The following is a 15459-nucleotide window of genomic DNA, read 5'->3' as shown; positions in this document are numbered from 1 at the left end:
CCGCCTCGATTTCATCACCGTCGATATAAATTCGGGGTGGCGGGCGCGGAGATTCCTCCTTGGAGCCCTTTGCCATCATGTACTGTGTTTTCGACACATTAATGACTAATCCGATTCGCCTGACTTCACTCCTTAGTCGGATGTACGTTTCCGCCGTCGTCTCAAATTTGCGAGCTTTAACATCAATATCAACAGCGAAGCCAAGTAGCTGACTTCGTGAAAATCGTTCCACTCGTGTTTATCCCCGCTCTCTTTATTGCACCTTCTAACGCAATATTGAACAGCAAGCACGAAAGACCCTCACCTTGCCGTAACCGTTTGCGAGATTCGAAGGGACTCGAGAGTGTTCCTGATACTCGAACTACGCACATCACTCGATCCATCGTCGCCTTGATCAATCGTATCAATTTATGCGGGAATCCGTATTCGTGCATAATCTGCCATAGCTGTTCTCGATCGATTGTATCATACGCCGATTTGATATCGATGAACAAGTGATGTGTGGGCACGTTGTATTCGCGGCATTTCTGCAACACCTGGCGGATGGCGAACATCTGGTCCGTTGTAGCGCGTTCACCCATGAATCCAGCCTGGCATTGCCCCACGTACTCTCTTGCAATCGTTGATAGACGGTGGCATAAAATTTGAGAGAGTATCTTGTAGGCAGCGCTCAGTAGTGTGATCGCGCGGTAGTTCCCGCAACCCAACTTGTCGCCCTTTTTGTAGATGGGACACACGATACCTTCCATCCATTCCTCCGGTTATACTTCCTCCTTCCAAATGACCCAGTGTAGTGCTCCCACCAGTGCTTCTCCACCGTATTTTAGAAGCTCGCTTGCTAGTTGATCTGCTCCAGCGGCCTTGTTGTTTTTCAACCGGCCAACCTCCTCCTCAATCTCTTGGAGGTCAGGGGCCGGAAGTCTTTCGTCCTGTGCACATACTCCTAGATCTGTTACCACGCCACCTTCGGTACTTGCGACGTCGCCATTGAGGTGCTCATCGTAATGCTGCCGCCACCTTTCGACCACCCCACGCTCGCTCGTGAGAATATTCCCGTGATTATCTCGGCACATGTCGGCTTGTGGCACGAAGCCTCTGCGCGAGCGGTTCAGCTTTTCGTAGAACTTTCGTGTGTCCTTAGCGCGGTACAGCTCTTCCATCGCTTCGCGATCTCGTTTTTACGCTTCTTCATCCGGAAGACTGAGTTCTGCCTGTTCCGCGCCTGTTTGTAACGTGCCTCATTCGCTCTCGTACGGTGTTGCAGCATTCTCGCCCATGCTGCATTCTTCTCGTTTTTCAACTGTTCACATTCGCCGTCGTACCAGTCGTTTCTGTGATTCGGAGTCGCGAAGCCTAGTGCTGTAGCCGAGGTACTACCTATGGCGGATCGGATGTCCCTCCAGCCATCTTCAAGTATAGCTGCGCCAAGCTGCTCTTCCGTCGGTAGGGCCACTGCTAACTGCTGCGTGTAGTCTTGAGCCACTTCGTGCCGGCATCTCCCAAACGTCAAATTTTCTGTGAGTGCAAGCAGGCCGTGCAGTCAACCATTGCCTCAGCTCCAAGAATAAACATTAGGATCGCTACCTGCGTAGCAGCAGGCTTCGCCGAGATACCATGGATGCTGCAGTGGCAAGCGTATAGGGCACTACATGAAATTCTCTCCTTCTCTTTCACTCCTACATAAATTTTGTAAACAGCAAGGCCAAGAAACGTCAAAATCCCATACAAAATCAAAGCAATGCGGTGCCCTATAGTAATCCCCATAGACTTATCAACGGTCTTCTTTTTTCCCCGAGTTGATTCTTCTTTTCTTCTGCAAATGCGGGCACTGTTTACACACATGTTCACCGGATCTCGCCGGATGCAAGATGCGAGCAGTGATTTATGTCAACACAACCCGCCGTTACCGTCGATTACTGTTGACTAAAAACATTCTTCACGGTCAGAAAATTCACTCATTTTCGAGCTAAAGTGGGACAACTCAAAATTGAGTAAATTTTTTTTCCAGCGATAGCGCTGGCCAAAGTGCGAAAATCTCATCAGTTTAAGCCGTATAATATTCTTGATGATGCGAAGAATATTATACGGCTTAAACCAGTTGGATTTTTGCACTTAGTCCAGCGCTATCGCTGGAAATGCAATTTACTCATTTTTTGAGCTGTTCCAGTTTAGCTCAGTTTTGTGTGAATCTTACTCATTTTAGAGTAACATTTTCTTAGCGTGTTGGTTCTACTATTTGGGCATTGTAATTTCGACCATGTAGACTTGAATGTTGTGCGTCTTAGATAAACATGGTCAAAAATACAATGTCAAAATAGTAACATCAAGAATGTTTTTAGTCAATGGTACTTCACGCATGGTAATATTGACAATGTTTCAGTACAATTAACAGAATTTTGCATTCGGTTGAAAATTGTTGGTACAGTTCTTAATTTTACCATGGATTCGGTGGAAACAACAACAAAATTTATTTCAGTGCAAGGAATCGCCGAAGAAATGAGAAAGCCTCGCTTTATTCCGGATCCTAGTACGGAGCTGAAACGAAACGTCAAATCAAATGGGGCTTGTTGTGTTAAATTTCTTGACCATTCCGGTCACGGAAAAATAATGCACTGAACGAAAATTACTTGAGCGATTCCGTTTGAAGTTCATACTTCGCATTAAACGTTCTAAAAGCTTCCTCCTGCTTCTCGCCGAGTTGGAGTGGTGCTGAAGCTGGAACGTTCATTTTTACCCAAATTTGCACTTCAACTTGGCAAAACTCCACTGTCTAATCGTAGTTTGTAGCTGATTTCAGCAAATGTGCTGATTTTTCGGAACATTAGACCATTCAAAACGCGAACATTTCAACCACTTCTGGCACCATGTTGTATAGTAAACAAGATGGCGCACGGCGTCAAAATTTTGATTATTATCGAACTTTCATGTACCTCGGATTTTTCTTCATAGAATATTAGAATTTCGGCTATAATGTATAAATACAAATTTTGGAAATATTCTATCGGGGAAAATTTGAGTTAGATGAGTTTTTGGCTATTTCCCATACTAAAAATCAATAATTACTATTTTAGCCCAAAAAACGTCCCATACAAAACGTATGGAAAAATTTTCGCCGATGAAATATTTTCTAGTCTTCTGATTATGAATATATAGCCGAAATACTAGTCATTTTCGAAGAAAAATACGAGGTACATGAAAGTTCGATAATAATCCAGATTTTGACACCGTGTGGCGTGCTTGGTTGGTATATGACTGACTGTTGTTTATTGATTGTCTCTGTTACATAGGTGTTAGTGTATAACACGGTGCTTTTTAAATTTTTTTGCCGCAGTGATTGTGAGAAGGATCTTGTTCTGGGATACTTCTGACAGAAACTTTTTCTGGACTTCTCATAACAGGAAACACTTCTGAGATTTCTTTAGTAGAAATTCCCTGTTTTAAATTTGTGGATTCATCGAGAAATACCGTTTGTGATTCCTCCGGACGACGCTTTTAAACACCAACAAGAGTTTCCGTACCTATGAAATTTCGCAATGAGTTGCATTTTGAATGCTTTCAAAAGTTTCTTCGAGAATCAGTCTCGGAATTTAACGGCAATTTATCCAAGTTCAGGAGTTTCTTCGAGAATTTCGCCAACACTTCTTTATGTAATTTCTTTAGACGTTCCCTCATAAACTTCTCTAGGAGATCATTCAGGATTTTTGTTTTCAAAGCTTTTTCAGGAATTGATCCTATAGTTCCTACAACAGAAGTTTTTTTTGACGTTGAATAACGTCCTTCGGCAACATATAGGGGTGTAACTTCAGAAAACCGAAAATTTGAGCATGTAACGAAAAGTGGTTAGATTTTGACCGCTAATAGCTCTGTCATTCCTTGATGGATTTTCAAAATTTTTGCATGAACTGATCACAAATTTATCTACGCATCGAATCTATCTAAGTTGACTATTGATTTTCAACAACAAACTATTGAAAGTTTGAGAAAAGTGAACCCATGTTTTATCCAGCCAATCTCGTTCGAGCACAGTTTTGCACTTTTCCGTCGAGCGCCTGGCAGTATAAAAGCTATTTCTTCTTCCCATCTTCCTTCATTCTTCATCAACACCTCGTGGGGAACGCATCGGCAGAGAGCTGTGCAGTTTGCTCCGTTTGCGTTTTCATTTATGCCGTTTTTCTTTTTTAACCTGGGTTGGAACTGGATTGGCGGAAAATGTGTAAACAAACAACGTCAAACAAATTTTAGTACAAGCGAAACCGAAGTCGGGTTGGGGTCAGGGGCGTACAATTTCGTTTCAATGATACACTTTCATGCAACATTTGAATGAGTCACTTCAAGTGTTTCATACATTTTTCCAATGACTCGGTCGTTAAAAAAAACTTTTCCACTCATCGTAGCACTCGGTAGTCTCCCACCCGGTCGCATTGCTTGTGCTTCACCCGTAAGAGCATTAGTGTCTCACTGGTGCGCGCTAGTCTCTCAATGGTTACGGGCGCCGGTTAATTGGATTTAAGTGGTCGAATTTGTTATCCTCTTTCATAAATCATAATTATCATTCTATTGGCGTACACCACTATTTAAAAATGTGGTTTAAATAGTGTTTTTAGCATGTTGAAGTATTTCAATGACTCATAAATGAAACGAAAATCCAAGTGTATCATCCCATGTTTCATACACACTTGTTTCTGTAGCAGCAACGAACGAGTGTGTTGCTGGGTGAGAGATGAAGCATCACAGCAGTCCGTTCGCATGGGAAACGATTTGCTACAGTCGTCGTACGTCATGTATTCCTTTCGAAATTGCACGACCCTGGTTGGGGTTGAAACTGTGATCTGATCCAGTTCCAACCCAGGTTGGAACTGGATAATAAAGAAAAACGGCATTAGTGTTCTTTGGCAAGCCGAGCGTGGTGGTCGGTGCGTCTTCGCGCGGCAGCTCGTTCACCGGATCAGAGACGGAGGAGCACAGCTCGGTTTGCATTTTCGCTCAGCATTCTCTTCTCACAGCACATTCTCACGCTGTCGACCGCGGTAGACGAACGGACGCGGGACGGGACGCACCGACGACAACCGTGCAGCAGCGGCGGTGGGGGAATAATTTATCATTTCGGAAGCGGATGGGCGCCGACGACACGGCAGTAACGCGGTTTGGTTTCGTGAAGTCAAAATTAAACAGCCCTTATTAGGGCTATAATTCTAAATTCCACGTAAGAGTTGATTCGAATTTCACTAGAAATTGAAGAAACGCAAGTGCAAACATCTTGAAACCTACTTCGAGAGTACCGCCGAGCGCGGTATAAGCACCGCCAGCAACCTAGCAGCAGCGGCGGTGGCTTATTAGCATTTTCCCAGTGCGGTAGCGAATGGGCATGGCAACAACTAGGAATATTTTAATCGCTTGATGTCGAATCTATTCTAAATTCAAGATACGGTGACAAAAGCATAAACTTTACGCGCATAATAAATCTGCTTAAAATTTCTTCAACTTCGAAAAATGGCAGGTTTTCTGGAAAATGAAAATGTTAACCAGCGTTGCCAAATTTTAATAAGAATTTTAGAATTTCAAATATCTGTAATCTTTAGAAATTTTGATCGAAAATACATGACTTTTGCACTATATACTGTCAATATTTACTAAACATTCCTAATGTAATCCTGAGCCTACATACTGATTTGGAAATGGCTAATAATAATCATTTTAGTATATTTTAATACTCCGCTATAATAAATTATTGCAGATAAATTTGTATGGCATCGTTGAATTTTACTCCCCTCACATTTAACCAATCACGTTCGAGAGGGGAAGCCAGGCCATTGCGCCGTATAAAAGCAAACTGCTTCTTCTCATCTTCCATCATTCTTTCTTGACCTGTCGAGGGGATCACATAGAAGGAGAGCTAGCCAGTTTCTTCGTTTGCGTTTTCCATCAGTATGCTTTGGCAAGCCGAGCGCGGTGGTTGTCGGCTGTTACGCTCTTCTTCGTATCGTTGTACGCGGCGCCAGTGGAGGAATCAGCCAGTTCAAACTGGTGCGCGGCAGCAACGAGGGCTTTCTTTTGCCCCGAGTTTGCGCAGCATCGCCATCGCAAAACCCCCATCGGAATCAACGCCACCGATGCCGTTCTGGATTTGGTTGGCATAGCTACCGATTTTCACCTCATGCAACAATTGAACGACTATTGTACAACAAATAAAATTAAACAGCCTTTCTAAGGGCTTCAAAAATGTTCCTCACCACAGTGAATCGAATAACTTTCTTAGACGACGCGTCGCGTCACAAATATGTCAAAACCGACTAAGTCTTAAAACCTTAGCATAAACTTTGCAAGCGGAATAGTGGAAATATATTAGATTGTTGTAGCATCCTTTATATTTCCCAGCCAAATTTCAATGTGTGTTGTGTTCGCAAAAATTAAATATTTATATGCCCATTTTAACCACACAATCTAGAAGAGAACTGTATGATATCTAGAAATTCTTAGTTATATAGGGTAATTTTCCAATTGTTGCACGGCTAAAAACTCGCCTATTGTTGCACACTCCATGTTATTCTTATGAAGTGTGCAAAAATTGGCGAATTTTAGCCGTGCAACAATTGGAAAATTACCCTAATTACATATTGGTGCTTCCAGTCCACCGACTAGCAAAAGCTTAATGATTTGCAATTTTGAATGATCTGTTGGATTGCATCTGTTTAAATTCTTATAAAATGAAGGTTACCAAGACAATTCTGTTAAAGGTAAAGATTTTTAAATGGTTTTGAAAAATTCGTTTATGGAAACATTTTAAAACCAACTACTACGCGGAACAAGTCTTGTCGCGTCCATTCTAAATTTCTATACAGTGACCCCACACCGATGAATCACCTTAATTTTGTACACTATTTATGAATCATCATGTTGATCAAATGAGTGATCCATAAACTGTGATCATTTTTGCCGATTCATAAATTGTAGGGTCACTGTATATAAACCTGCAAAACCAGAGAAATTGTGCGAGAGGATTTGAAATCTGCATCAATTTTCTTCGCAAAACAATTACCTGTTAGCATCCAAAGAAATTCAAAGGTCTAGTAAACTACAGTTGGCCCGCTGAAATTATTCTGCAAATTGACTCACTGTATTTCGAGAGCAACAACATAGTTTAATGAAAGAGAAACTAGTTACGACTACCAGTACCTAGGCTGTCCATAAATGGTGAACCAAGAAAACCTAGTGCTGGGCTAGTACACAGGTTTAAATAGTTCTGACGTTCGATTTGAATAGGTCGTATCTGTATAGGAATCCCAGCAAATTTACGACCTATTCAAATTGAACGGCAAAGTTCATAAGGAATGAATCGGATCGAAAATAATGGTAAATAATAAACTCCACAATCAATTGCCGTCTACAATCAAACTAAATCAAACCAAAATTTCACATCACAGTTTTTATCAATGTTAATACAGCATTCAATAGGGTGGCAAGAGACCACATTGCCCGCATCGTGGTGCTCGTGTTCGTCGTTATTCCGAGTTCGGAAATGCTAGTATCCAAGAGATTGTTTTTCAGTGCGTCGGTTATTCTCGCTTATGTATTTTTTTCGGATTCTTCGATGGACGATCGGAGAATCAGCGAGTGGTATGAACGAGTGCACATTTAATATGGTTGGACCGTTTGCATGCTGAGACCAAAGCCAAACATAGAAAACCAGCTGGATTACCCGGTGAGTTCGTTCCTTATTATTACTTTTTATATTTGAACATGACATATATGGGGATTTCGGAGGGGTAGCCAAAGGAAGTTAAATGAACTGGTTTCCGGGCAAATGTTCGTGGGGTGGCCAGACTTTGTCACGAGATAACAATTATCATGTTGTTTTCCGAAGGTCTCCAGTGAATTTAGCTTACCCTGCTACAACAAACCATCAGGTAGATCATTCCGTTCCGGTATGACTCTGCAGCCATAGGTAATCCTTGCGCTGATGGTGGGTACACAATCATCATCATCATCATGTTAATACAGCATTCAATAATCGAAACTAATGCATAAACGGACGTTATTCAACGTCAGACTTGCGGTCGTGTCTAGTATACAACCCCTCCAACTTTTTTAAATAAAGCTCCATCGCGAATTCATCCAGTAGATCCATAGAGAATTCCTCCAGGAAATCCATCGAAAATATCTGCAGGAGTACCATTGTGAATTTTCCCCAGAATTTTATTAAGCATTCCTCCAGATAGTCTATTGAGAATTCTTCCGAGAATTCCCTTAATAAATTCTCTAGGAATTCTATTGGTAGTTCCACCTGGGATGCCTGCAGCAATTGCTTGGAAAATTGTTTAAGAATTTTATCCAAAATTTCTGCAACAGTTATTTAGGAAATTTTTCTAATAGTTTCCTGAAAAAAAACCTCCCGGAATTGGTTCAAGCTTTTTTCAATCGTTTTTTTTTTGGAAAATTTTCCAGTAGTTTTTTTTAAAAATTACTCCAGAATTTCCTTGAAACATCCCTCAGGAGATTTTTTGAGGAATTTCTCCGAAAGTACCAAAGGGAATTTCTCCAGGAGTTCTATCGGGAATCTATCTGGAAATTCCTCAAGGAGTACCATTAGGAGTTCCTGCAGGAATTCCACTCGGGAACTAAACCTGTTGTTCCTTCAATAATTATTTCAGGAGTTTCTTTAAAAAAAATCTCACATTGGGAATTTCTCCACGAAATCCATTGAGAACTCCTACAGGAGGCCCATTGTGATTTTTTCCCAAAGTTTCATTAGGAATTCCTCCAGGAATTCAATTGGGAATTACTCCTGGACTCTCCTCCAGGAGAGTCTATCGAGAATTCCTTTAGATGTTCCATCTCCAATTCCTCCAGTAGATCCTTCGAAAATTCTTTTTGTGGAGCCTTGTAGCCGTGTGGTTAGGGTCACTAAGCTTCTAATCGCACCATGGTGTGGGGTGAGAGTTCGATTGAAATTTTTCTTGAGAATTTTTTCAAGGACTCCACTGGGAATTCCTTCAAAGAGTTTCATTAGGAATTCTTTCAGAAGTTTTTTTTTGGGAATTTCTCAAATTACTTCAAAAGTTCCTTAAAACTTTCGCGGGAGTTCTTTGGGAGATTAGTGTGAATGTTTCTTTGTAAATTTCTCCAGATGTTCCATTGGAATTTCTTTGGAAGATTCTCTAGAAGTTCCTTCAGAAATTTCTCTCGAAGTTCCTTTACATAGGAGATTCCTGCAGGAATTACATCGGCAATTTAACTAGGATTGTTCAAATGATATTTTTTTCAACTTTTTCGACAATTTATTCTGGAGTTTACAGGGAATTTCTTCAGGAGTTGTTTAGGGAAATACTTCAAAAGTTTCTTTGAGAATATCTGCATGAGTTCAGTCGGAAATTTCTTTAGGAGTTTTCCTAAAGATTTCCTTGAGAAGTTCAACAATAACTTCATCCTGGTGTTCCTTCGGAAAATCCTCCAAGAGTTCTTTTGGGAATCTCTTCAGGAATTCTACTAGAACTTCTATTGGCAAGTTCTTGTTCAAGAATTTTATTTATGATTCTTGCAAACGTTCCCTTGGTAATTTCTCCAAGAGTTTTATAAAAAAATCTTAAAGGTCATCCTTCATTAATTCCTCCAGGAATCTTTTCAAAATAACCGAGTCAACACACGATCGCATATGATGTTGAATAGGATGCTAAAGTGGAGGCGATATACGAACACTTTACACGCGGTTAAATGGAAGTAAGTACGCATATAGCCTCCACTTTAGCATTCTATTCAACATCATTCACGACTTTGTGTTAGCTGGGAAATTCTGAAGATGCATTGGGAAGTCCTGCAGGTGTTCCATAATTAAACAGTGCAAGAATTAAATTATGATTTTCCCCAGGAATTGCAGTTTGCATACCCATAGGGAGTTTTTTTGAGAGTTTTGGCAGGAATGCCAAAGGGATTTCGTCAAGGATTTCCATTGGTAATTTTTCGAAGAATTTCATTGGGATTGGGATCCAGGCTTGACAGAAACTCCCTCGCGAGAAAATGAGGAAGCGATTTTGGCGATTTTCTGAGAAGTGAAAATAAAACTTAGAAATCACAACGCAAATCCTCAACAGCACCGAGCGCGAGCATGCCGCGCAGCGAGGAGTTCGTCCAACACTCATAATTGCTTGTTGTGTTTCTCACGTCCACTCACACTCAAAAAGCTCTCGCGAGTTCCACTCTTATACAAAGAAAGACTCTCGAGGCGAAAATCGCACTCAAAAACCCGAAATAATCATCGGCTCGTTTTTCGTTCCCCTCTTCCTCGCTCAGTTTTTATTGCTTCTCTGTTTGGGGTTCGTTCGCTCCTTCGCGACGAGGCAAAAGCAAAACACCGCTCTAGAGCATGTTGCAAAACTCTTCTGATTTCGAGGAGGATTATCAAGCCTGTTGGGATCCGGTAAACAAATATGAGGAAAGGCCTGGAGAAAGCTCCGAAATAAATCACGGGAAGAACACCATGATAAATATCAGCAACAGCTCCTGCAGAAATCCTAAAAAGCACTCCGGAAACAATCTTAGGAGAAAAACTATGAGAGACATCCCAGGACCATCGACGGAAGGAATCTTTTTAGAGTAGTTCCGGGAGAAACTCCGATGGAAATCTCAGGCGAAAGTTTAAAAGAAATCCCTCGAGAACCTTGAGGAAATATCCCAGCTGAAACTCCTGTAGAAATCCAGGGAGAAGCTCTACAAAAATGTTCATGGAAATATCTTTATAAAATTACAAGATACATTTCGGAAGAAATCCCGGGTGGAACTCCTACAGAAAATTCATGTAATATTCCTTAAAAATCTTAGCTCTAGTACAAATCTTTGAAATAACTTATGTAGCAACGCTTGAAGATATCTCGAGAAAACTTCCTGGAGAAGTTCCAACAGGAACACCGGAAGAAATTGCGGAAAATCTTCAAGAGGAATCCTCAGAAAGACTCTGTGGAGAATCCTGATAGAAATTCTACGAGAATATGTTTGGGAAAAACGCAGGGGGATCTCCGGGAAAACCTCTGGAAGAGAAGAAATCGATCGGAGTTCAGATATCCAGACTGAAAGATTCTCAAGAAAAAATCCCGTATGGAATTGGACGTATCATGGAAAAATGCTGATAGGAATGCAAACGACTCTCCGATAGAAATGGGATGAAAAAAAAGGAATACCAAGAAAAATGTCAATACAAAAGGAATTTTGTGAGAAATTCTGGGATGCATTTCATCGCAATTAATTTAGAATGCCGAATCTCGGTTTACGGACGCCGAGATTTGCACAGTTGAGTTGTCAATCAAATGTTTTCATGAGATCTCAGTTTAACCGTAATGTGTCCGACAAACTTTTTGCTTTTTTCTATACTGTGTATTTTAAATGAGTGCTGGGTATCCGGGTATCCTGTCGCTCACATAAGAATTAAACATACCGAGAATCAGTACTTGTTGCCAAGAAACCGTCCACTTTGTTAGCTAAGTCTCGGTTAAAAAAAACGAGATCTGCACGGCCGAGCTCGGGAAATTAAACTGAATAAGAAGAGGTATTTCCGAAGAAGTTTCAGAAAGAAGTCCTGACGGAATTATTGAAAAAATAATTAGAATAGTCCTTTGGTGGTTTTGCTAGAAATTACTTAGAAATTAACTTCTACGATTTACCGGTAATTCATTCAGGATTTCTCTAGGAATATTTGATGGAATTTCATCAGGAATTTCTCAGGGATTCTTTCAAGAGTTTTCTGGGGATTAATTTTTGGGATTCGTCCAGTGGTTTCTCATGGAATTCCTCCAAGGATTTAACAAAGATTTTCTTTAGCCATTTCTTGCAAGGTTCCCTCTTTGAAGATTGAGCGGACTTTTCCGTTACTAACATTATCCCTCCCTGTATCGCATGAAATCAAATTCGCTTCCACTAAAGTCGATATCGTCAAAAACATTTTTGTCCCTCTGCATTCAGCTATGGGCCCATAGTGCACTGCACGCAAGGTAGAAAAGGGTTAAGGCGAAACCACTACACTAATGAGTTGGATGATGGGTATGCAAAAAGTAGCTGCAAGAGCCCTAGTTTCGTTTCGTGTCTTTTTTTATCTACCAAAATTTCCACTGCTGTTTTGAAGTTTACTGCGCTAGTTTCTCTTAATCCACGTCTCACAAACAAGGCATAATGCACATCTAGAATGGTTGCGTTTCCATATACCAGGGTCGGTCAAAGTAGACCATTGCAGGCACTCATTTTTTTATCTCTGCCGCAAAAGGGGGTCAAAGCTAGCGCAGCTGTCATCAACGTAGAACAACAAGGGTTCCAAATGACGACGTCTAGCGGCGGCCTTGAGCCATATGCAGGCAGCAACTGCACAAGGCAGATAGCAAATTGCCTAATTAACGCAGACTGACAGGAGACAGATTGACAGAAAGACAGACTGAATGCTATGCGGTCATTGGGGGCATAACCTCAACCTAATGAGATTTGCATCCACAACAAAAACACTGCTCTTGCGTACACGTTCGATAAACAAGAAAAAAACATAATTCGTTCGCTGGATCCCTCGGTGCATAACGCAGCTCGCTCTCGCTTCTAACTGTACTGCAAACCTAGAGAAACTGGTTGCCTTGTACACAGATACAACTCACTAATAAAAATTCCATTTCGAAAAGCATAAATCCAGGTCACTTGAAAGCACTCACGGTTCTTACCTCAATCAGCACTTTTCACCTTGCCAGTCACTTATTTCCTCCACTCCACTGCCAACGCAAAACCGCCAAATGTATCTCCTTCACTGCCCATGTTCCCTCGAAATTTCACTCACTTCCCAATTCACTAATTTACATAACACCCCAACTCGCTCAGAATTCCACAACTTTTCCACACAAGATAATATTTTCACTTTACTCCAAGCAAAATACAGCCCGCTCTTCGCACTTGAAGGCAAAATAAAAATTCTAAAATGGCGTCTGGCGCAGCCAACTCCGTCTGTCAAACACCCGACCAACAACTCTTGGCTCCGCCACCGACGACTACACGGCGTAGACCCAATCAGCTCTCGGTTCGACTATGGAACGGGGCCACAAAACCCACCGAAGAAAATCCACTTTTTCACCGCCGAATCCGACACGGAACCGCCCGCATTCATTCGCTTCCGACGCGGAACATTCCCGGCTACACTTTGCGACGCACTTTGACCACTTTCGAGCGCGACAAATTGGCGTAAATATTGACAGAAAATTCCCGTCCTCACTGCTGTGGTGTTCGCGGTTTTGGAAAAAAGTTCACCATCATCAAAGCAGCACTCGATTGCTGTGCTGCTGCTGCTGCTGCTGCTAGGCGATACGAACGCGCGCGCTTGCACCAACACATCGGAGCGTTTATTTTGACTCGAGATGCTGCCTGTGTGACACGAACGCGCTTTGCATGAACTGGACGTGCGGTGGTGTGCGTAAATGCGTTCTGCTCTGTTTTGAATGCATCGATGTTACGAAACACGAATGAGCAGGTATAAAGTTTAAGACTTTCACCTTAATCTTTGGGGGCATTTATGCGATGACATGTGAAAATGAATGTCTGTTTTGATTTATTTTATGGTTTTGACACATAACCATCGTGACGGAAAACATAAATGAATTCAGCATTTCATACTTGAGTTCGACGTAATTTATGCGTCACCCATGCAAAAACGAAGACTCGATCTCGATTTGCCTTGTTTTGACAGGATTTGACAGTACATTGTTGCATGCATGTATTGATGCAACTGCCAGAATGTCAAAGGAGTGACATTTGTTGGCGCCACTGTGCGTATAACAGTTAGACTGTAGACACCCAAAAAAGAAAACAAGCTGCAAAATGCTATTCGATTTCGATTCGATTCCGATTCGATTTCGATTCGATTTCGATTCGATTGCGATTCGATTTCGATTCGATTTCGATTCGATTTCGATTCGATTTCGATTCGATTTCGATTCGATTTCGATTCGATTTCGATTCGATTTCGATTCGATTTCGATTCGATTTCGATTCGATTTCGATTCGATTTCGATTCGATTTCGATTCGATTTCGATTCGATTTCGATTCGATTTCGATTCGATTTCGATTCGATTTCGATTCGATTTCGATTCGATTTCGATTCGATTTCGATTCGATTTCGATTCGATTTCGATTCGATTTCAATTTCGATTTCGATTCGATTTCGATTCGATTTCGATTCGATTCGATTTCGATTCGATTTCGATTCGGTTTCGATTCGATTTCGATTCGATTTCGATTCGATTTCGATTCGATTTCGATTCGATTTCGATTCAATTTCGATTCGATTTCGATTCGATTTCGATTCGATTTCGATTCGATTTCGATTCGATTTCGATTCGATTTCGATTCGATTTCGATTCGATTTCGATTCGATTTCGATTCGATTTCGATTCGATTTCGATTCGATTCGATTCGATTCGATTTCGATTCGATTTTGATTCGATTTCGATTCGATTTCGATTCGATTTCGATTCGATTTCGATTCGATTTCGATTCGACTTCGATTCGATTTCGATTCGATTTCGATTCGATTTCGATTCGATTTCGATTCGAATTCGATTCGATTTCGATTCGATTTCGATTCGATTTCGATTCGATTTCGATTCGATTTCGATTCGATTTCGATTCGATTTCGATTCGATTTCGATTCGATTTCGATTCGATTTCGATTCGATTTCGATTCGATTTCGATTCGATTTCGATTCGATTTCGATTCGATTTCGATTCGATTTCGATTCGATTTCGATTCGATTTCGATTCGATTTCGATTCGATTTCGATTCGATTTCGATTCGATTCGATTTCGATTCGATTTCGATTCGATTTCGATTCGATTTCGATTCGATTTCGATTCGATTTCGATTCGATTTCGATTCGATTTCGATTCGATTTCGATTCGATTTCGATTCGATTTCGATTCGATTTCGATTCGATTTCAATTCGATTTCGATTCGATTTCGATTCGATTTCGATTCGATTTCGATTCGATTTCGATTCGATTTCGATTCGATTTCGATTCGATTTCGATTCGATTTCGATTCGATTTCGATTCGATTTCGATTTCGATTCGATTTCGATTCGATTTCGATTCGATTTCGATTCGATTTCGATTCGATTTCGATTCGATTTCGATTCGATTTCGATTCGATTTCGATTCGATTTCGATTCGATTTCGATTCGATTTCGATTCGATTTCGATTCGATTTCGATTCGATTTCGATTCGATTTCGATTCGATTTCGATTCGATTTCGATTCGATTTCGATTCGATTTCGATTCGATTTCGATTCGATTTCGATTCGATTTCGATTCGATTTCGATTCGATTTCGATTCGATTTCGATTCGATTTCGATTCGATTTCGATTTCGATTCGATTTCGATTCGATTTCGATTCGATTTCGATTTGATTCGATTTCGATTTCGATTCGATTTCGATTCGATTTCGATTCG

General features: G+C 41.0%; 1 protein-coding gene across 2 annotated transcripts in view; it reads right to left on the bottom strand.

Annotated features, from left to right (window-relative positions):
• Positions 1–13305, bottom strand: part of LOC109428051 (histone-lysine N-methyltransferase ash1) — a 69287-nt gene extending 55982 nt beyond the window's left edge. For both annotated transcript variants that reach the window (XM_062857226.1, XM_062857227.1), the window contains exon 1: positions 12684–13305. The gene's annotated coding sequence lies outside the window, so the exon portion shown is untranslated. The remainder of the gene's footprint in view (positions 1–12683) is intronic.
• Positions 13306–15459: the final 2154 nt, after the last annotated feature.

The sequence above is a fragment of the Aedes albopictus genome, chromosome 3 (genome assembly GCF_035046485.1).
Source record: "Aedes albopictus strain Foshan chromosome 3, AalbF5, whole genome shotgun sequence".
NCBI classification, from domain to species: domain Eukaryota; kingdom Metazoa; phylum Arthropoda; class Insecta; order Diptera; family Culicidae; genus Aedes; species Aedes albopictus.
The sequence above is the reverse complement of the archived record's forward strand: the minus strand, read 5'-3'. Positions and strand labels throughout refer to the sequence as shown.